At 37.8% G+C, this 16,642-nt stretch overlaps 1 pseudogene; it reads right to left on the bottom strand.

Annotated features, from left to right (window-relative positions):
- Positions 1 to 215: 215 nt before the first annotated feature.
- The window catches only part of LOC105984704, a 66,275-nt pseudogene continuing 49,848 nt past the window's right edge, over positions 216 to 16,642 (bottom strand).

The following is a 16,642-nucleotide window of genomic DNA, read 5'->3' on the forward strand; positions in this document are numbered from 1 at the left end:
TTTAAAGTTCCATTCCCCAATACCTCGTTCTACTCCAGGACCTTAATACATTAAGTTTTAAACGATAATATCCTCCCACAACTTACTTCTCTCATTTCTTCTATTTCAAGTAATGGCACCTGTTCGAACAGACTTTGTCAGACAAAACTTATAAGCTTAATCACTGATTGCTCTATTTTCCTCACGTTTTTGTGTTCAATGCTCTGCCAGCTCTGCTAGCACAATCTATACAGAAGCAGGCTGTTCTCAACTCCATCTCCATCACCATAGCCCAATCCATTTTCACCTTTTCCTGGCCCATCTTGCTGCTGTAAGGTAACCCAGTCATAAGAAACAGAGAAGCCACATTCTGAGAGGTTGAATCAGCAGTCTTTATTGGAAAGCCATCAGTTGCAGAAAAACTCCAGTCACAAAAACCTGCAGCCTCTCCAATACACTCAATGCTACCAGAAAACTGAGCCAGGAGAGCAGGAGAGAAAAGAGCAGAAAAACAATACCAACAAACCCATCAACCCCAACAGAAAGCTCAAGTGGGACACCATGGTGACCAGAGGAGGGACAGGAGACAGCACAGGAGGCATGGTATAATAGCATCTGAGCTAGTCTGTGTCTAAATAGTGTCAAAGTCAGGGGGCAAGGTCACAGGAAACTCAAGAGTCTCCTAAGTTCAAGGCATAGGACTGACAGGTCCAGAAACCTATCATCTAAGTCTCTGTCCCTGCCTCTTGGAATTTAGGCATGCCCATCACCTAAGAGGTGGGATTTCCCCTTCCTCCACCATGAAGACAAGATGGTACCAGTTAAACCCAATTCCCTGTCTATCACGTGGCTAAGATGATGCTGGCCAGACCCAGCATCCCCACTTCATTGCCAGCTCACAATGTCAAAAGTACACACATTTCTGATTTTCTTTTATGGATGATTTATTACCAGGGCATTTTCTCTTTTACTTTGTGGGACAGAAAGGTACCTAATTGAGAGCCATTGAGCTGAAGATCAAAGATATCCCCACAGCTATGGGAAAAAGCTTTTCACTGTGCTCACCAAGCACCTAGTATGGAATCTAATACCTGACTTTAGCAGTCAAAGAACCTTCCAGTAAATGGTGCCCATACACACTGATGGGAGTCTGCTTTGTTCACATAATTCAAGGTTGCTTCCACAGCCTGGCCCACAGACTGCCTCCCCTGCCCCCACCTTCCCAAACTTCTCCAGCCTGGAACCTTAATCTAAATGTGAAAGCCCACTCCCTGACCTGAGCTCCTCAGGTGATAGGCCTCTGAGTTCTTAGAAGCAGGCCACACCTGGCTGAACCTTCAACTTGCACATAGGTTCCTGAAACCATTCCATTTCAGGCCATTACCACAAACTCTCAATCCATGTCCTGAAACTCCTTGAAACTCTCCAGCTACAAATGAGCCTACTCCTGCCTAGGACCTTACTTAAGTCCCTCCACCCCTACCCCCATTATACCTCACACCTCCTGCCTCTCCCCAGGTCACCATGATGTCCCTCTTCAACGTTCCATTAAAGTTGATCTAGTCTGTTGAGTTCGCTTTCTGGTCTTTCTTCATGCAAATACCCTCCTGACTCAGTTTCCAATACACCAAGGGAGGAAGTATGCATTTCAGATGGAATTCAGAAGACTGAACCCGTGCTTGGAGCTGCAAGGGATTGGGGCTGGGAGATACAGAGTTGGAAGAAGAAGAGAATGGCAAAACAGCCAAGCTCCTCCATGCCCATCCTTCCAGGTGGGGAGCAACAGAAAGGACATTACAGGCTAGCTGAAAAAGAAACAACAAAACAAAACAAAATTAAAAAATAAAAAGCTAAAATGTCTGGCTCTCCTTTGTAACAATTAGCACATTTCCACTCTGGCTATATTCATTAGCATTCCACCTCTCACCTCTTCCTGTAACTCTTAACTCCCTCCCAGAACTCGATGTAACTGATGAGTCCCAGAGTGTTGATCAGACAATGGAAATGACTGGTTGGGAAGTTGGTGCGAGTTGTCCATCTACTGCCTGGGAATGATGGTTTCATAAAAACGTTTACTTCTGGCAGTTTATGCTAATGTTAAGATGCTTGACTTTTCAGTCTCCAAAGAATAAATGTTTGGCATGAATAGTAGAAATCTGGCATTTTCAGTGCTCATATGTCCAAAAGCTGAAGAGCTGGAAAACACTAGGAGTCCCAAATTGGTGTCCACTTTGGAATATTTGGCCCAGAAAAATGTATATTCTCATGCTGCAGGAAGTTGGTTTGCGAAACGAAGGCTGAATTGAAGCCAGAAAAGCATGTGCCTGTTGCCAAACTGTAGATGAAATGTGATAGTTTGCTCCACAAAGTTTCTTTTTAAAAGTTATTTGCAGCTGCCATGACACATCTTTAAAGTTATAATATGCAGAACTGTTATTTAGAAATTCCAAGAGAGGGAAACAAACCTCAGTTGTTTACATTTAACCATGATGTAGTGGGATTCGAAAGAGTGAATATAAACATTGTAGATTGGACAAAGCAAGCATGTGAAGCATGGCTCAAATCAGAGAAAAGATTTCCACGAGGAAAGCAGATATTTTCATTTTTATAGAAAACTATACTTACTACTAACCTACTTATATATTCTCATGATATTTCCAGATAAGGTACATTGTCTTGTGTGGGAATTCAGTTGTGAGAAACAGAAGAACCACATTTTGAGAGGTTGAATTGGGAGTCTTTACTAGAAAGCTGGAGTCTGCAGGTAGACTCCTGTCCCAAAGACCTACAGCCTCTTGAACATTATTATAAAACTGAGCCATGACAGTAGGAGAGGAAAGAAAGAACAGAAAAACAATACTAACAAACCAGATCAACCCCAATAGAGCGCTGAAGTGGGTCACATGGTGAGCCAAGAGACAGGAGGCATGGCATTATGGCTCCTGAGCTTCTCCAGGCCTAAGTAGGATCCTGGTCAGGGGTCAAGGTGACCATGAGAGTTCATGTCCCAAGACTGGCAGGTCTGCTAGCCTGTATTGTCCAAGTCCCCGCCCCTGCCTCTAGGAATTCGGGCATACCCATCACCTGAGAGGTGGGACTTCAGCTTCCTCCACCATGAAGACAAGATGGCACCAGTTAAACCAATTCCTTGTCATCTACCATGTGGCAAAGATGGAGCAGTTAGACCCGGTATCCTTATTTCAGTCTCAGAAAGTGCTTAAGTCAAAAAAGAAGGTTGGTAGAACTCTCCTCTGTCAAGTCAGTTTTAATTCTTAAAATAGTAACTTTAATTACACATTCTTTTTTCTCTGAAGGAAAGAAGCAAGATGTTAGACACCCATACATGGCACATATTGGTTGAAAAAGTATTAACTATTTAAAAGTCAGGAACAATGTATAATGGTGACCATACAATCAAAATGAACTAAGTGTGGTAAGGTAGGAAATGGATAAAACAGAAATGAAAAGTTCAAAAATAAATAAAAGAAGAAAAGGCCATAACTGGTGGTTTATGCCTATGATCCTGGTCTCTTAGGAGGTAGAGTTCAAGAGGATTGCAGCTCAAGGCCAGTCTAGACAAAAAGGAATATCCACTTCAACCAATAAACTAGGTGTAGTCATGCATACTTGTAATCTCAGCTACATAGAAGCCATGGGTGAAACTTTATTGAAAAAACAATGAAAGCAAAAAAGGATGGGAGAGTGTTTCAACTATTACAGCACCTGTCTAACAAGCTGGAGGCCATGAGTCCAATCCCCTGTAAGGGGCAGCAAGGGAAAAAGGAAAGAAGGAAAGAAGGAAGGAAGAGAAAGAAAGAAAAAGAAAGGAAGGAGGGAAGGGAGGAAGGAAGGAAGGAAGGAGAAAGAAAAGAAAAGAAAGAAAGAAAAGAGAGAGAAAGGGTAAGAGTAAGAAGGAGAAAGAAAGGAAGGAAGGAAGGAAGGAAGAAAGAAAGAAAGAAAGAAAGAAAGAAAGAAAGAAAAAAGAAAGACAAAGAAAAGAGGCAAGAAGAATAGCATGTCAGGATGTGCTGAATTTTTTTTTCCTCTAGTGACATTAATAACATGTAGACAGAATGTCTAAAAGAAATAAACAGTTTGTACTGAATTTCTGGTTGAGTCCATGGTTTTTTGTTGTTGTTTGTTTCTGTTTTTGTAGTACTGGGGATCAAATTGAGGACCTTGAACCCTCTACCACTGAACTTTATCCCTGGCCTTCAAACGTCCATGTTCATAGAATTGATTATTGAATATCTGCAATGTTCTTCATGCTCTAATTATTTATTACTCAGGCAAACCTATCTATTGATTTCTCCTGTCTCTAATGAAATGTTTTTAATTGTAGAAAATGCAAGCTGTTAGTGAGAATAAAGCACTGATGGCTGATTTGGATTTTGGTTGTTTTCTATTGAACTTTACCTTAATACCCCCATATACATACATGTACACATACATGTACACACACACACACACACACACACACACATACACACACTGGCACCGTATCTCTGGTGCTAGACCTCCTTTGATCAAAATTGCTATCCTACTTATTTACATGTGACCTTAAGAAAGCTATTTAGTATTTTAGATGGTTTGCCCACCTGTAACATAGAAGTCATCATAATAACACTTTCCAATGGGTAATTAACAAGCTTTAAGTAAGATGAGAGATTAAAGTGCTGTAAATGAAGTCTAGAATTTTTTTTGGTTGCTCTCTATAGGATTTTACCTTAACACTCACACACACACTCACACACACACAACCACTGTAGCTCTGGTGCCCGACCTCCTATAATCAAAATCTCTGTTCCACTCACCAACATGTGACCTTAAGAAAGCCCCTGAGCTGGGCACCAGTGGCTCACACCTGTAATCCTAGCTTCTCAGCATAATATAAAATAAAAAATTAGAAAAAAAGAAAGAAAGTCCATGAGATTTTTTTTAATCTCCAATTAACCACAAAAAGCCAGAAGTGTGGCTGTGGCTCAAGTGGTAGAGCTTTGAGCACAAAAGTTCAGGGACTGTGCCCAAGCCCAGAGTTCAAGGCCCAGGATAAGAAAAGCAAAACAAAAGAAACAAACAAAAAGAACATTGAACATTTGAAGTCAGTTTGTTCACCTGTAAAATAAAAGTCCTACTAATAAGACCTTCCATCTGGGTAAATAACCAGCATTGAGATAAGAAGGATTAAAGTGCTGAGAATGAGGTCTAGGATTCTGTACATTGTTAGTAAGTCAAAGTTATTGTTGTTATTACTTTATGCTGTGTAACTACTTAGGAAAAAGTATGAATAAATAAACTTTGGCTGAATCTAGTTCTCTTTACCCACATTTATGAAGTACATTTCCCTGATGGCTTCAGTCCTGGAGGTCACATGCTCCATCCAGATGGTGAAATTTCTAGATGTAGGAGCACATCCCAACCTGCTCCTGCCTTTGCATGAATGGAAAGCACATCTTTCGGTGTTAAGCCACTCTTAAGTTTCTAGTTTGCTACTATAGCAACATCTAACATGGTCCTCATTACCGAGATACTCAAAGTGATTCATAACTCCTTAGTAAAGGGATTAAGCTAAGCAACATTATTTTAGTAATGACCAGTGAAGTTTGACATCTTAGTAAGAGAAGATTCCAAGCCTCTTGTCTTCTGGAACAGTGACTGATCCTAAGCTACAATAATTTTATTTTATATTCCGCTTGGCTGGCATTCTTGATTTTCATCTGAGGAGCATGCTTCTCTCTCTGACCTGCTTTCTAGGGGGTAATAATTTTATCCTACCAAAGTGCTGAGTCCACACATAAAAACAGAACAAATCAGTGGACTAGAAAGTAAGAAGTCAAGGACAAAAGCCATACAATGGCTTGCCAGTTGCATTGTATGTTCTGAGGTTTGAAATCCTCTTGAAAGGAGGGACACTGATAGGTCAGAGTGACTATAATATTTTTATTCTAATGGTTTTGAAATCTAAAGAACAGAAATTCCTTCAAAGGAAGGAGAAAGATAAAATGAATAAATCCAGAGGCCTCATTGCTCAAGACCTGATTTATAAGATGGTTCAACTATTTAATACTTGCTACTCGAGAGGCAGAGATCAGGGAATTGAGGCTGGAGTCTAGCCTAGAAATTTAAGTTCGAGAGACTCCATCTCAACCATTAGCTGAATGTTATGATATGTGCCTGTCATCCCAGTGACCAAGGTAAGCACAAAAGGGAGGACTGCAGTCAAGGCCTTCCCAGACATAAAGCAAAACCATATTTGAAAATAAGACATAGGGCTGGGAAGGTGACTTGCCTAACATTCATGAGGCCCTGGATTCAATTCCTCAGCATCAAATAAACAGAAAAAGCTGGAAGTGGTGCTGTGGCTCAAGTGGTAGAGTGCTAATCTTGAGCTGAAGAGCTGAGGGACAGCACCCAGGCCCAGAGTTCAGGCCCCATGACTGGCAAAAAAAAAAAAAAGAAAATGATATATAAAGCAAATTGCAGCCTGACTCAAGTGGTAGAGCACCTTCCTTAGCAAGTGTAAGGTTCTGAGTTTAAGCTTTAGGATTAACAACAACAAAAATTCTATTAGTTTGGAAAATACAGCATTACTCAAAAGAGCTATAGTCACAAAATTATTTATGTAATATAAAAAGATTCCACCTAGTTTAGCTCCTAATCCTGAGAGTTTAATGAGCAGCTCAAATTATGTTCACCATTATTCATGTATAACTGTATTTTATAAACAAATATAAATGTATTTTAATAGAGGAACATATTTGAAATTATTAAAAAAATAACTGTTTTATAAAGTTCATTTGGCATTAATACTGCTTAAGTTAAATAGAAAAACATGTCATTAGGGAATTTTTATGGTTCTTTTCTACTTGAATAATAATAATAATTAACCTTTTGTGTGTTTCTGTGCAGATCCCTGAGCTTCTTTGTTCTCAAGACTAGAGCTCTACCACTTGAGCCACAGCTCCACTCCAGCTTTCTTAGTAGTTAATTGGAGATAAGAGTCTCACAGACTTTTGTCCCTGGGCTGGCTTTGAACCTTGATCCTCAGATCTCAGCCTCTTTAGTAGCTAGGATTATAGGTATGAGGCTCAAGGCTACAAATTACTTTTAAGGCATATAATGAATTCATATATTTGCTTTGAACACCAATGGGAAGCACAATACCAAATAACAGTACAAAAGAATGATTGTACAGATGATTTTATTGTAACTCTTTTAACCTAAAGTATTATAATAATTCATTCTAAAATATTGACAAAATGAATTGCAAAACTCAGTTTTGCTGTTGCCTGGAAAGGGGAAAAATAATCTGTGGGTTGAGCTACCAGAAAGCTTAAAAATGAAGGATTTGTTTGTTTGTTTGTGGTATAAATTATCTAGCTTGCCTGCTGACATAGCTTCTTTTCATTTTAATTCTGTGGATACAAGTTATTATGGGTCTCTGGGGATTTTCTAATCTCTGTGACTTACTCATGAGGAGTACTTTACTCATAAAGTCCCTCTGTTGAAGAATTTTTCATCTTTCAAGATCCTCTAGAAGAATAATCTATAGCAGGACAAAATCAGTCATTCATTCCACATTTATTTTTGTTTTCTACATGTAAATCTGGTGAAGAAAATTATCCTGAAGGTAGTTGGGGCATGTTCATGTCTAATTTTATTTGCCAAGTTAGGCTCCAGAGTGCCCAGTTATTTGTTGAAACAGGATTCTGGATTTTTGTATAAGAGTATAGTTGAATTAAGTTAGCATAAAGATTTTCTTGGGGATTTTGTCTTTGTTTTTTACATTGAATATAATGACTGTCTGCTCATCCTTCCTTTCTCTATTTGTGTGACCACACCCTCTTATATCCCTCAACAAAGAAAATTTCCAGGGGCTGGGAAGGTGGCTCAGTGGTAGAGCGCTTGCCTTGCATGCCTGAAGCCCTGGGTTCGATTACTCAGCACCACGTAAGCAAAAAGAAAAAAGCCGGAAGTGGTGCTGTGGCTCAAGTGGTAGGGCACTAGCCCTGAGCTGAAGAGGTGAGGGACAGCGCCCAGGCCCAGAGTTCAGGCCCCATGACCGGACCCAAAAAAAAAAAAAAAAAAAAAGAAAATTTCCATATGGATGAGCTTTATCCAATTAGTTGAATTAAAACACTCATCTTTCTTCAAACTTACATCAGAATCCAACTGTTTCTCTAGGTTTCGAAGTTTTTGGACCATTGGTTTCTTACAAAGAGTTTGGACTCGCCAACCTCCATAACTGTGTAAGAAAATTTCTTATAATAAATGCCTTGATATACATACACACATAATTAAAAGTATAAAGAAGTTTTCTCCAGCTAAATAAATAAATACATCTTTTCACTAAAGTCAATATAATACTTACTCGTGAAAAGTAAAAGCATACCTTCAAGGCTAGTCCCCAATAATCATAAATATTGTGAAAGTAAAAATTGAAAGCCTTTTTACATTGTTCAAAGAACATACTACTAAAATCGCGTTAATAGTCAAATTCCAATTGATCAGACACAATGCTGGAGTAAGCTATCTCACTAATCTTTTTGTTAATTTTTCATTGTCATTCTAGCAAGAGAACAGAGCAATAAAAAGGGGAAATAAATAAAATTTGCAAAAGAAAAATGAGAATATGTTTACTGACAGATTCATTGATTTTTTTAAATGGTGAAAAATCCTAATAAATCTATACGCACATAAAAAGAAACCCTACAACAACTAAAAAGTGAAGTAACAAGACTGTAAGATACAAGGCTACTGCTAATATATATCACAAATAATATATATTATACAAGTGATATATAATTTTAATTATTATATGTAATTATATTTGATTATATGTAAGTTTAATATTTATGTCATATATAATTTTAAGATACAAGTAATATGTATATGCATGTATATATTGCTTGTATCTTAAAATTATAGCATAAATATAGCTTATGAATAAACAACCAAATATGTGTATTTATCCTAAAATTACAAATAAATGCTCAGATGGCAGAAGTCTTCATAAACATTGCTATTTACTTGTTTATTGAATGGAAGACATAGTATTTTTAAGATCTCTTCAGGGCAATACTCCTTAAGTTAATTTTTCCAAATTGATAATAAATAGTCCCGTTTATTGACAGTCCTCCAGCTGAAAAACTGATTTTCCCATAGAGGAATTGGGGCTTGAACTCAGGGCTTTGTAGTCTTGGCTTAAGGTTTATTCTACTGTTTGAGCCATATCTGTATGTTAGCCTTTTGGCAGTTAATTGGAGATAAGAACCTCTTGGATTTGTTTTCCCTTTTTGGCTTTGAACCACAGTTCTCAGATCTCAGCCTCTTGAATAGCTAGGATTACAGGCAGGAACCATCGGCACACAGATACCAATCAAAAGTACTAACAGGCTAATTTACTTGACACATGATCTTGTGTGAGACATTTTATATTCAAACCATAAAAGATAGTATTGAAAAACATATATGGGATAAAGAACTGGCATATGGAAATTTAAAGCACGACAGCATAGTTTACCCATCTTTTAAATGATTTAAATTTTTATAGCTTAATAACTCTAAGGGTTGAAGAGCATATAAAAATTTAATGTTTTACATTATTACTACTGAAAATTTTATACATTACTGCTGAAAAATCAAAAAGCTACATCAGTAAACAATATTTTCAGACTTTCTGAGAAAGGTATAATTCCCAGAAATTCTACTCCTAGATATTACTTAAAAGATATGAAAACATACATGCACAAAAAAAACACTTAGGCTTGAATATTTCTGGGCCTTCTGTTTTTATATTTGCATAACAAATTTATGTCTAGAGTAATGTCTTCAGATCATCTCAACATTAAAATCTGAGAGAGAAATGTGTTATCCTCTCATATAATGGTTAGAGATACAATGAAAGTGGTTGTTTATTGTTTTCACGTGGTGGTCTCTAGTTTCTCTGAAAAAAAAACATTTCATTTTCAAACTAACTTTCACTTGGAAAAAAAAAACTGTCACTTGATGAAATCTGTGAAGTCCAATCTCACTAGAAGTCTACTGAAGTCTAAAATTTTCCATGTTAGAAAATCTGACACATCACAGATATTTTACCTTTCCCATACTAATTAAGTATTATATTTTAATATGTTTTGCATTTTGTATAAAATTTCAAATCATGCCTCATACTGGTTTTACATTTCTGTGATTTAAAAATAATTTGTAATGTAATTACAGTTGATTTTTTTAACTGCATAGGATTCATTTTCCTAAACATGATGGTAAGAGGCCAATGGGGAATTCATCAAAATAAAACAGAATAAATCATACCAGAATTTGTTGCTTTTCATTGTACTTTTCTAATAGAAGAAGGGAGTAATTCTAAGTCTCTACATGAAAACACATATGATTGAAATCATTCAGGAATTAGGCAGGTATTTCTAGTTAAAACTGCTACTTGGCTCATATGTTTTCCATACTACCACACATTATAATATCATAAATATTCATGATGCTCACGCATCTTAGAGAAAAAAATAATGAGTTATGAGGAAGAAATTAAACAATAAAACAGATGTTTTTGCTCCTTGGTTTGGCACTTTATCTATATCTTCCTCTTTAGTTTCTGGCCCCATTTTGGTATAGAAAGTATCAAGGGATTAAGAGTAAAGCTGCACACAGATGTTGAAATTAGAACATGAAAAAAACAGGAACATTTTTGGTCCCATACTTTGGGCCTGGATTTTGCTTTCCTACTTAGAAACTGACTTGCTCAAATCCTGTCTTTCAGGTTGAGCTGTCTCCATGGCTTACATTTATAGACTGATTGAGAAATGTTTTAAAAACTCATACCTATCCCTGTTTCAAAGAATGCCAGCTGTACCCTGTGCTAGCCTACTGTGCAGAATGCCTGAAACTAGACTCAAACATTCATACTCATTGCCTGGCTGGACTACATCAGATCTCAGAATAAAAATGGCCTGCGAACAGTCAGAAATGGCTGGTGAGAGAGTAACAAACATACAAAACTGTCCAAGACAGGCAGAGGTGGTGGACTATTTTGAGGTCCAAACATAGCCAAAATGACAGATGGGGTTCAGGAGTCACCTGGAAGGTGTCACTGGAGGATGAAATCTAAGATGGGAGGTTTGGAATTGGTCTGAAGCTGTCTAAAAGAAAAAGTGATGTTTCCTTCCCTTCTCTTGAGGAGGGGCGGTGTCAAAACTTAAACAAAATATGACATCCATGCTGCCCTTTAAAACATGTCCATGACCACGCCATCATCTGCCTCATTTATGTCTTCAGTTACACAAAAGAACTTCAGAAAAGAAAAGAAAATGCCAGCCAGATTGTAGAGGCTTCATTCACTGAGGGCAGCATCAAGGCTAAATGGGAGCATTCTGCCAGCCATCAAACTTAACAGCCTTTAAACACATGCAACATTTCTCTAAGCAAATTGGTTCCTTAATATGGTAAAATGTGCAGCACCCGAAGGGAAATGCTGGTGATCTCATAGCCCAAAGCTGATGGAGTCACAGATCTGTGTTCCTGAAAAGCACTCATAATTTCCATTTTGATAAAACCAGGAGCAAATACGAGAGTCTGTAGGTTTTGATATTCATTGTGCCTTCTCGTTTAACTATTCCTCCCTGTAGCACACCACACTGGCTTGATTCATAGCTTATGGGATTTTTTTAAAAAAAATATATAAGCCATTCAAATTTTTTCTATATTAATCAGTGGTTTCTAAAGATCCACAGGGATAAATAAACCTTGCAAGCTGGCAGGGGTTTTTTGTGGCACAACCGCTGGTAGTTATAAACAGTAAACAAAACATAGTAACCGTTTTAAGCACAAGAGATTGTTGTATCACATAGAACATAAATCATTAGTTTAATAATTTCAGCAGCAGTGTCTCCAAAGCAAAATTAAGCCAACAGTTCCCCCTGTGGCAATAATGAAGTACTGTAATGCTGAAGGGGGGAAAATAGTCTAACCAAGAGAAGGCATTATTGTACGCTGGAAATGACTGAAAAGTTTAAGTTCAATAAATAATGGTAGAACTCTCATCTCTGCCATCGTTTTAAGAGAACCCCTGTGTCCATTCTTGTAGACATTTAGACAAGCCCTGTGTGCTTTCCCTGTAGCCCCCCACGGCTAGCATGCGCTGTAGGTAGGGCATGAAAGTGATGACATATTACAATCAAGAAGATGACAAATCTCTGTCAGCTGTATCAGCAAACATTATTCACAGATTCAGAGAGAGCCAAAAGAGTGCTAAGCAGGACACAGAGAAGGCTAAGCTGCTCTCCCAGGGGCTCTCTAGCTAAATGGCAAGCAACCTGAAAGAGAATCAATCCCTCCCAGTTCTGAGCTAGGCCCTAAGATTTGGCCATATGCCTTCCCTATGAATTCTCCCAAATGCTAAAGACCATATTAAAAAAAAAGGCTAATAATTTCTTCATTTTGGAAAAATGTACAAGTCTGTGGTGTATGAACAGACAGGACTTTGAGGAGAACATCTTGATCCTTTGGTTGTGTTGAGTCAATACTGTCGAACATTGGTTTCATTACTCTGTTTTATGTCTTATTGTTATCTCCAAAAATTATACAGTTCTAGGTAATGGAGTATTTTTATTTTTTCTCCATAGTATTTATTTAAAGGAACATATAAAACAATGTTTACTGTGATGTTTTCATCCTTATTGTGGGCACATGTTTCTCCCAATGGGGTATTTGATATAAAAATTATATAAATAAGTCAAGCAGGTATATTATTTGTAGGAAGCAAGCTACAAGCTTGACCATTCAGTAGACTGAGTTGATATAACTTAATTGATGCACATTACACCACAGTGTATGGGGCAAGACACTCTTTTACAGGACAGGAAATGGAGGCATGGAAGTGCTGACTCAGGTGTTATTTTCCCCTTTTAATTTTCCTTGTCTTCAACTCAATACCTCTGCAAAATTGACTTTAAAAGCCTAACAATTACACGTAGAGGTTCTAATGGCTTTCTTTGGCTATATGTACTTTCCTTTACTAATCTGAAATGAGAAATTAGGATGCAACAGGTAGGATACGAAATGTATAGGAAAAGGCTTTTCTTGTGTGAATTAGAGAAAGTATTACACATTTCATTCAGCTCTGTAGGAAAAGACTCCTTTAGCACAATTACTAATGTATGTTAAGTGTGTCATGGAAATAAACTGGGAACACAATGGTAAATGGTGTACCCCATTTATGACCAGACAGGTAAATCAAATTTTAAGTAAAAATGCTGTTCCTTTGTCTCTCTCCTGACCTTTTCCCCTTCTTACTCACCTTTGATGCACAGAGCTGCACCTCTTTAAGAGTACAATTGATAGGTAGTTTAGCTTGCAAATCTAAATTCTGACCTAGAAATAAAGCACTCTAATTACATAGTGTTTTAGTGGCCAAACAAAAGGCCAAAGGACTTTCCCCTTTTCGCTACAGTTTATTCAAGTTGCACATTTAGCAAAAAAAGAAAAAATAGTCTACTACACACTGTAAGGAATATACAAGTCACAGTTTGTGGCCTTAGGAAAAAGTTCAACTTGTCACATCGATCCACTCTAAAAATAAAATAAAATAAAATAAAAAACTCTCTGGCCTCACTTTTCCTGGTACACTGAGTTCACCCTATGATTGATAATAAGACATTTTTTATTATCACTTTGAATAAGACTGCGTTGATTTAATTCAGATAATTTATAACTGACTTTCTCAAAAGCTTCTGCCATTATGTATTAGACAGAGCTCATCTCACAGTCTCACAGAAAATAGGATTAAAAGAATTATTTTTAAGAAGTATTTTGAAAACAAATTATTTAATAATTTCTGATGTGCAACATCCAATTCTGCCATTAGAATCTAACAAATCAAAGCCCCTGACTAGGCTCTCAGGACTACAAAATTCTTGCCATCTTTCTATAAGCTCCTTGAGGTAGAAAGTGAAGAGTCCTCTCATGCTTTATTTTTAATTAAGTTTTGATTTCAGGATGACATCAATTGGATAAAAAATATTTGAAAAGGCCCTAAGAAACCTGATTTCTGACTTCCCCTTATTCCCTAGTGATATAGCTGATGGTGGCACACATCTAGCTGTTTTGTGTTATCCCAATGATTGATTTGACTGTTCTACTCTTCACCTAGACTCTTAGCATTGCCTAGACAAAGCCCCAGCATTCTAGGCTTTAGCTTCAAGCCACATGTTCTCCACAACACTCTGCTTCATCCTTCTTTGCTATAGTCATCCCTGACTCCTTATGTTTTGCATATATTTCATCCCAGTGTAACTCAGCACCAAGTCTTACTCACACCCTGCTCTCTGTCTAAGAGTTATGTCTTGTGGAATCCTGCACAATCACAAATCACTGTGTGCATTTAATCTCTCAAAGTTTAACAGGATGACAGGAGTGCTGTGATTAGGAAACTCCACCACCAAGCTAGATGCTGGCAGCTCACACCAGTAATCCTAGCTACTCCTGAAGCTGAAATCTGGAAGATAGTGGTTCACAGATAGCTCAGCCCAAAAGGTCTGTGAGATTCCATCACCAAAACAACCAGCAAAGAGCTATGCTAGAGGTGTGGCACAAGGGGTAGAGTGCCAACTGAGTGAACATGAAGCCCTAAGTTCAGTGGAAAAAGGAAACAGGAAGGAAGGAAGGAAGGGAGGGAGGGAGGGAGGGAGGGAGGGATGGAGAAAAAGGGAGGGAAGAAAGGAAGGGAGAGGGAAAGAGAAAGAGAGGAAGAGAATAAAACCAAAAGAAAGAAAGAAAGAAAAAGAGAGAGAGAGGAAGGAAGGAAGGAAGAAAGAAAGATAGAGAAAGAAAGAAAGGAAGGAAGGAAAGAAAAACTCTCCTCCAATGAGAAATCAATAAAATGCTTTGCTGCATGTAATGTTTAGCATCAACCCTCTCCTGAGTACAGCAATTGTGAAAGTCTACTCCCTTCTGTCACCTCCTCCGAGTCCAAATTATCCAAAGAGCAATTCCATTTCATTTAGCAAATGCTATATAATATATACTGAAAGACACAAAGCTAAGAGAGTTCTGAAAGTACAAAGATAAATAGCATACACTCCCTGCCTCTTGTATAAGTTTCATAATACACACAAGTAAAGTTCTAAGTTACGAACTTGAAACTGTGGGATTAAAGAAATGTCTGTGCCTAATTTGAATAGATGAGGAATCCAATTTATGTAATTCTTGCAAAGTAGCATAATTTGACAACTGAACGAATTGCAAGTTGTGTTTATGTTACTGCTATTGCCTACTACCTTGGGGAAAAGGAAGGACAAAACCCTTCTTTGTCAGTACTACAATAACCCCTCTTGATTAACTTTTGCCCTAGCGTTTCTAAAAGCAAGCTTTTACAATCTGAACAAGCACCGTTATTCTAATTTCAAACCTTATTTTTCATAAGAAAGCAGTGCCACTCCAGGTCACACTGAGAAGCAAACTCCACATCGATAACTTTGGAATCGATAGAAGTTGCGATAAAGTCCTGTGAAGTTGAAACACCTCCACTATATTCATGCTGGAAAGAGTCTTCAGCAAAACAATAAAGAGATGCAAAAGACAAAGAAGCAACTTCAAAGCAAATATACGTTAAAACTATTGCAAATCTGAAAGGTCCAAAAAAAATGCATTCCCCCTTTGGGAAAATTTGTTTTGAATTATTGGAGTTTTAAAGTATGCAAAGTCTCCAGGAATAACACTTGTCTCATATGAAAGGTAAGTGCCCTGTACTTAAATTTTATTTCCCACCATTCTACCTTACAATCCCTACAGTTTAGTTAGAAAAGTCTCTTTATTATTCCACACATCCTCTGCCAAGGAAACCAGTATTATTCCTTTCACTATTTTTTTTTTATTATGCTCCTCTTCCTGTTTAAAATATCTCCTCTCTTCCTACCCACTAATTCAAAAGTATGGCCTAATTTCAAAGCTTCTTCCCCTCCTCCTCCCCACAGCTCCAGTTCATGAACGAAGTTGTACCTGCCTTAGCAGAATCTTTGGATTTTAGACTTGGACTGGATCTTAGAGATTATCTACTTCAAATATTTTCTGACTGTGTAGCACAGAGACCCCTTAGGAGCTTTGAAAAGAGCGTTGGAAATGGGAAAGGAAGAAAAATGAGCAGCTGCATCCTGGGGCTCTCGCCTTCTTTCATCCAGTTCTGCTTTCGTCATTTAATTATTTACCTTTCCCAAAAGGATATTGCTTGGAAGATGACTTCCAGAGCTTTAGAGGGTAGAAATTGCAGGTTTTTAAATGATAAATGTGGAAAAGTAGGATGATGAAGTGAATCTTTTCCTGCTTCACAACCAACCTAGGAACAAAGCAGTGTACTTCTTAGGATCTTGTGACTCTGAGTCCAGCACACAGGCACTCTCCCTTTCTCTCCCTTTCTCTCTCTCCCTTTCTCTCTCTCTCTCTCTCTCTCAATTTGAACTCAGAGTTTTATACTTGCTCCATTGTTTTTCATCACTGAAATACTTAGGCTTGCTTACAGTTCTGAAGTATTTCCCTGCCAGGCAGGAAAATTTGTGAGACTCTTACCTCCAACTAACCAGCAAAAATAGCTGGAGGTGGAGCTGTAGTTAGAAGCCATAATCTTGAGTGAAAAAGCTCAAGGACAGCACCCAGGCCC

Source organism: Dipodomys ordii, unplaced genomic scaffold (assembly GCF_000151885.1).
Source record: "Dipodomys ordii isolate 6190 unplaced genomic scaffold, Dord_2.0 Scaffold26, whole genome shotgun sequence".
Taxonomy (NCBI): Eukaryota; Metazoa; Chordata; class Mammalia; order Rodentia; family Heteromyidae; genus Dipodomys; species Dipodomys ordii.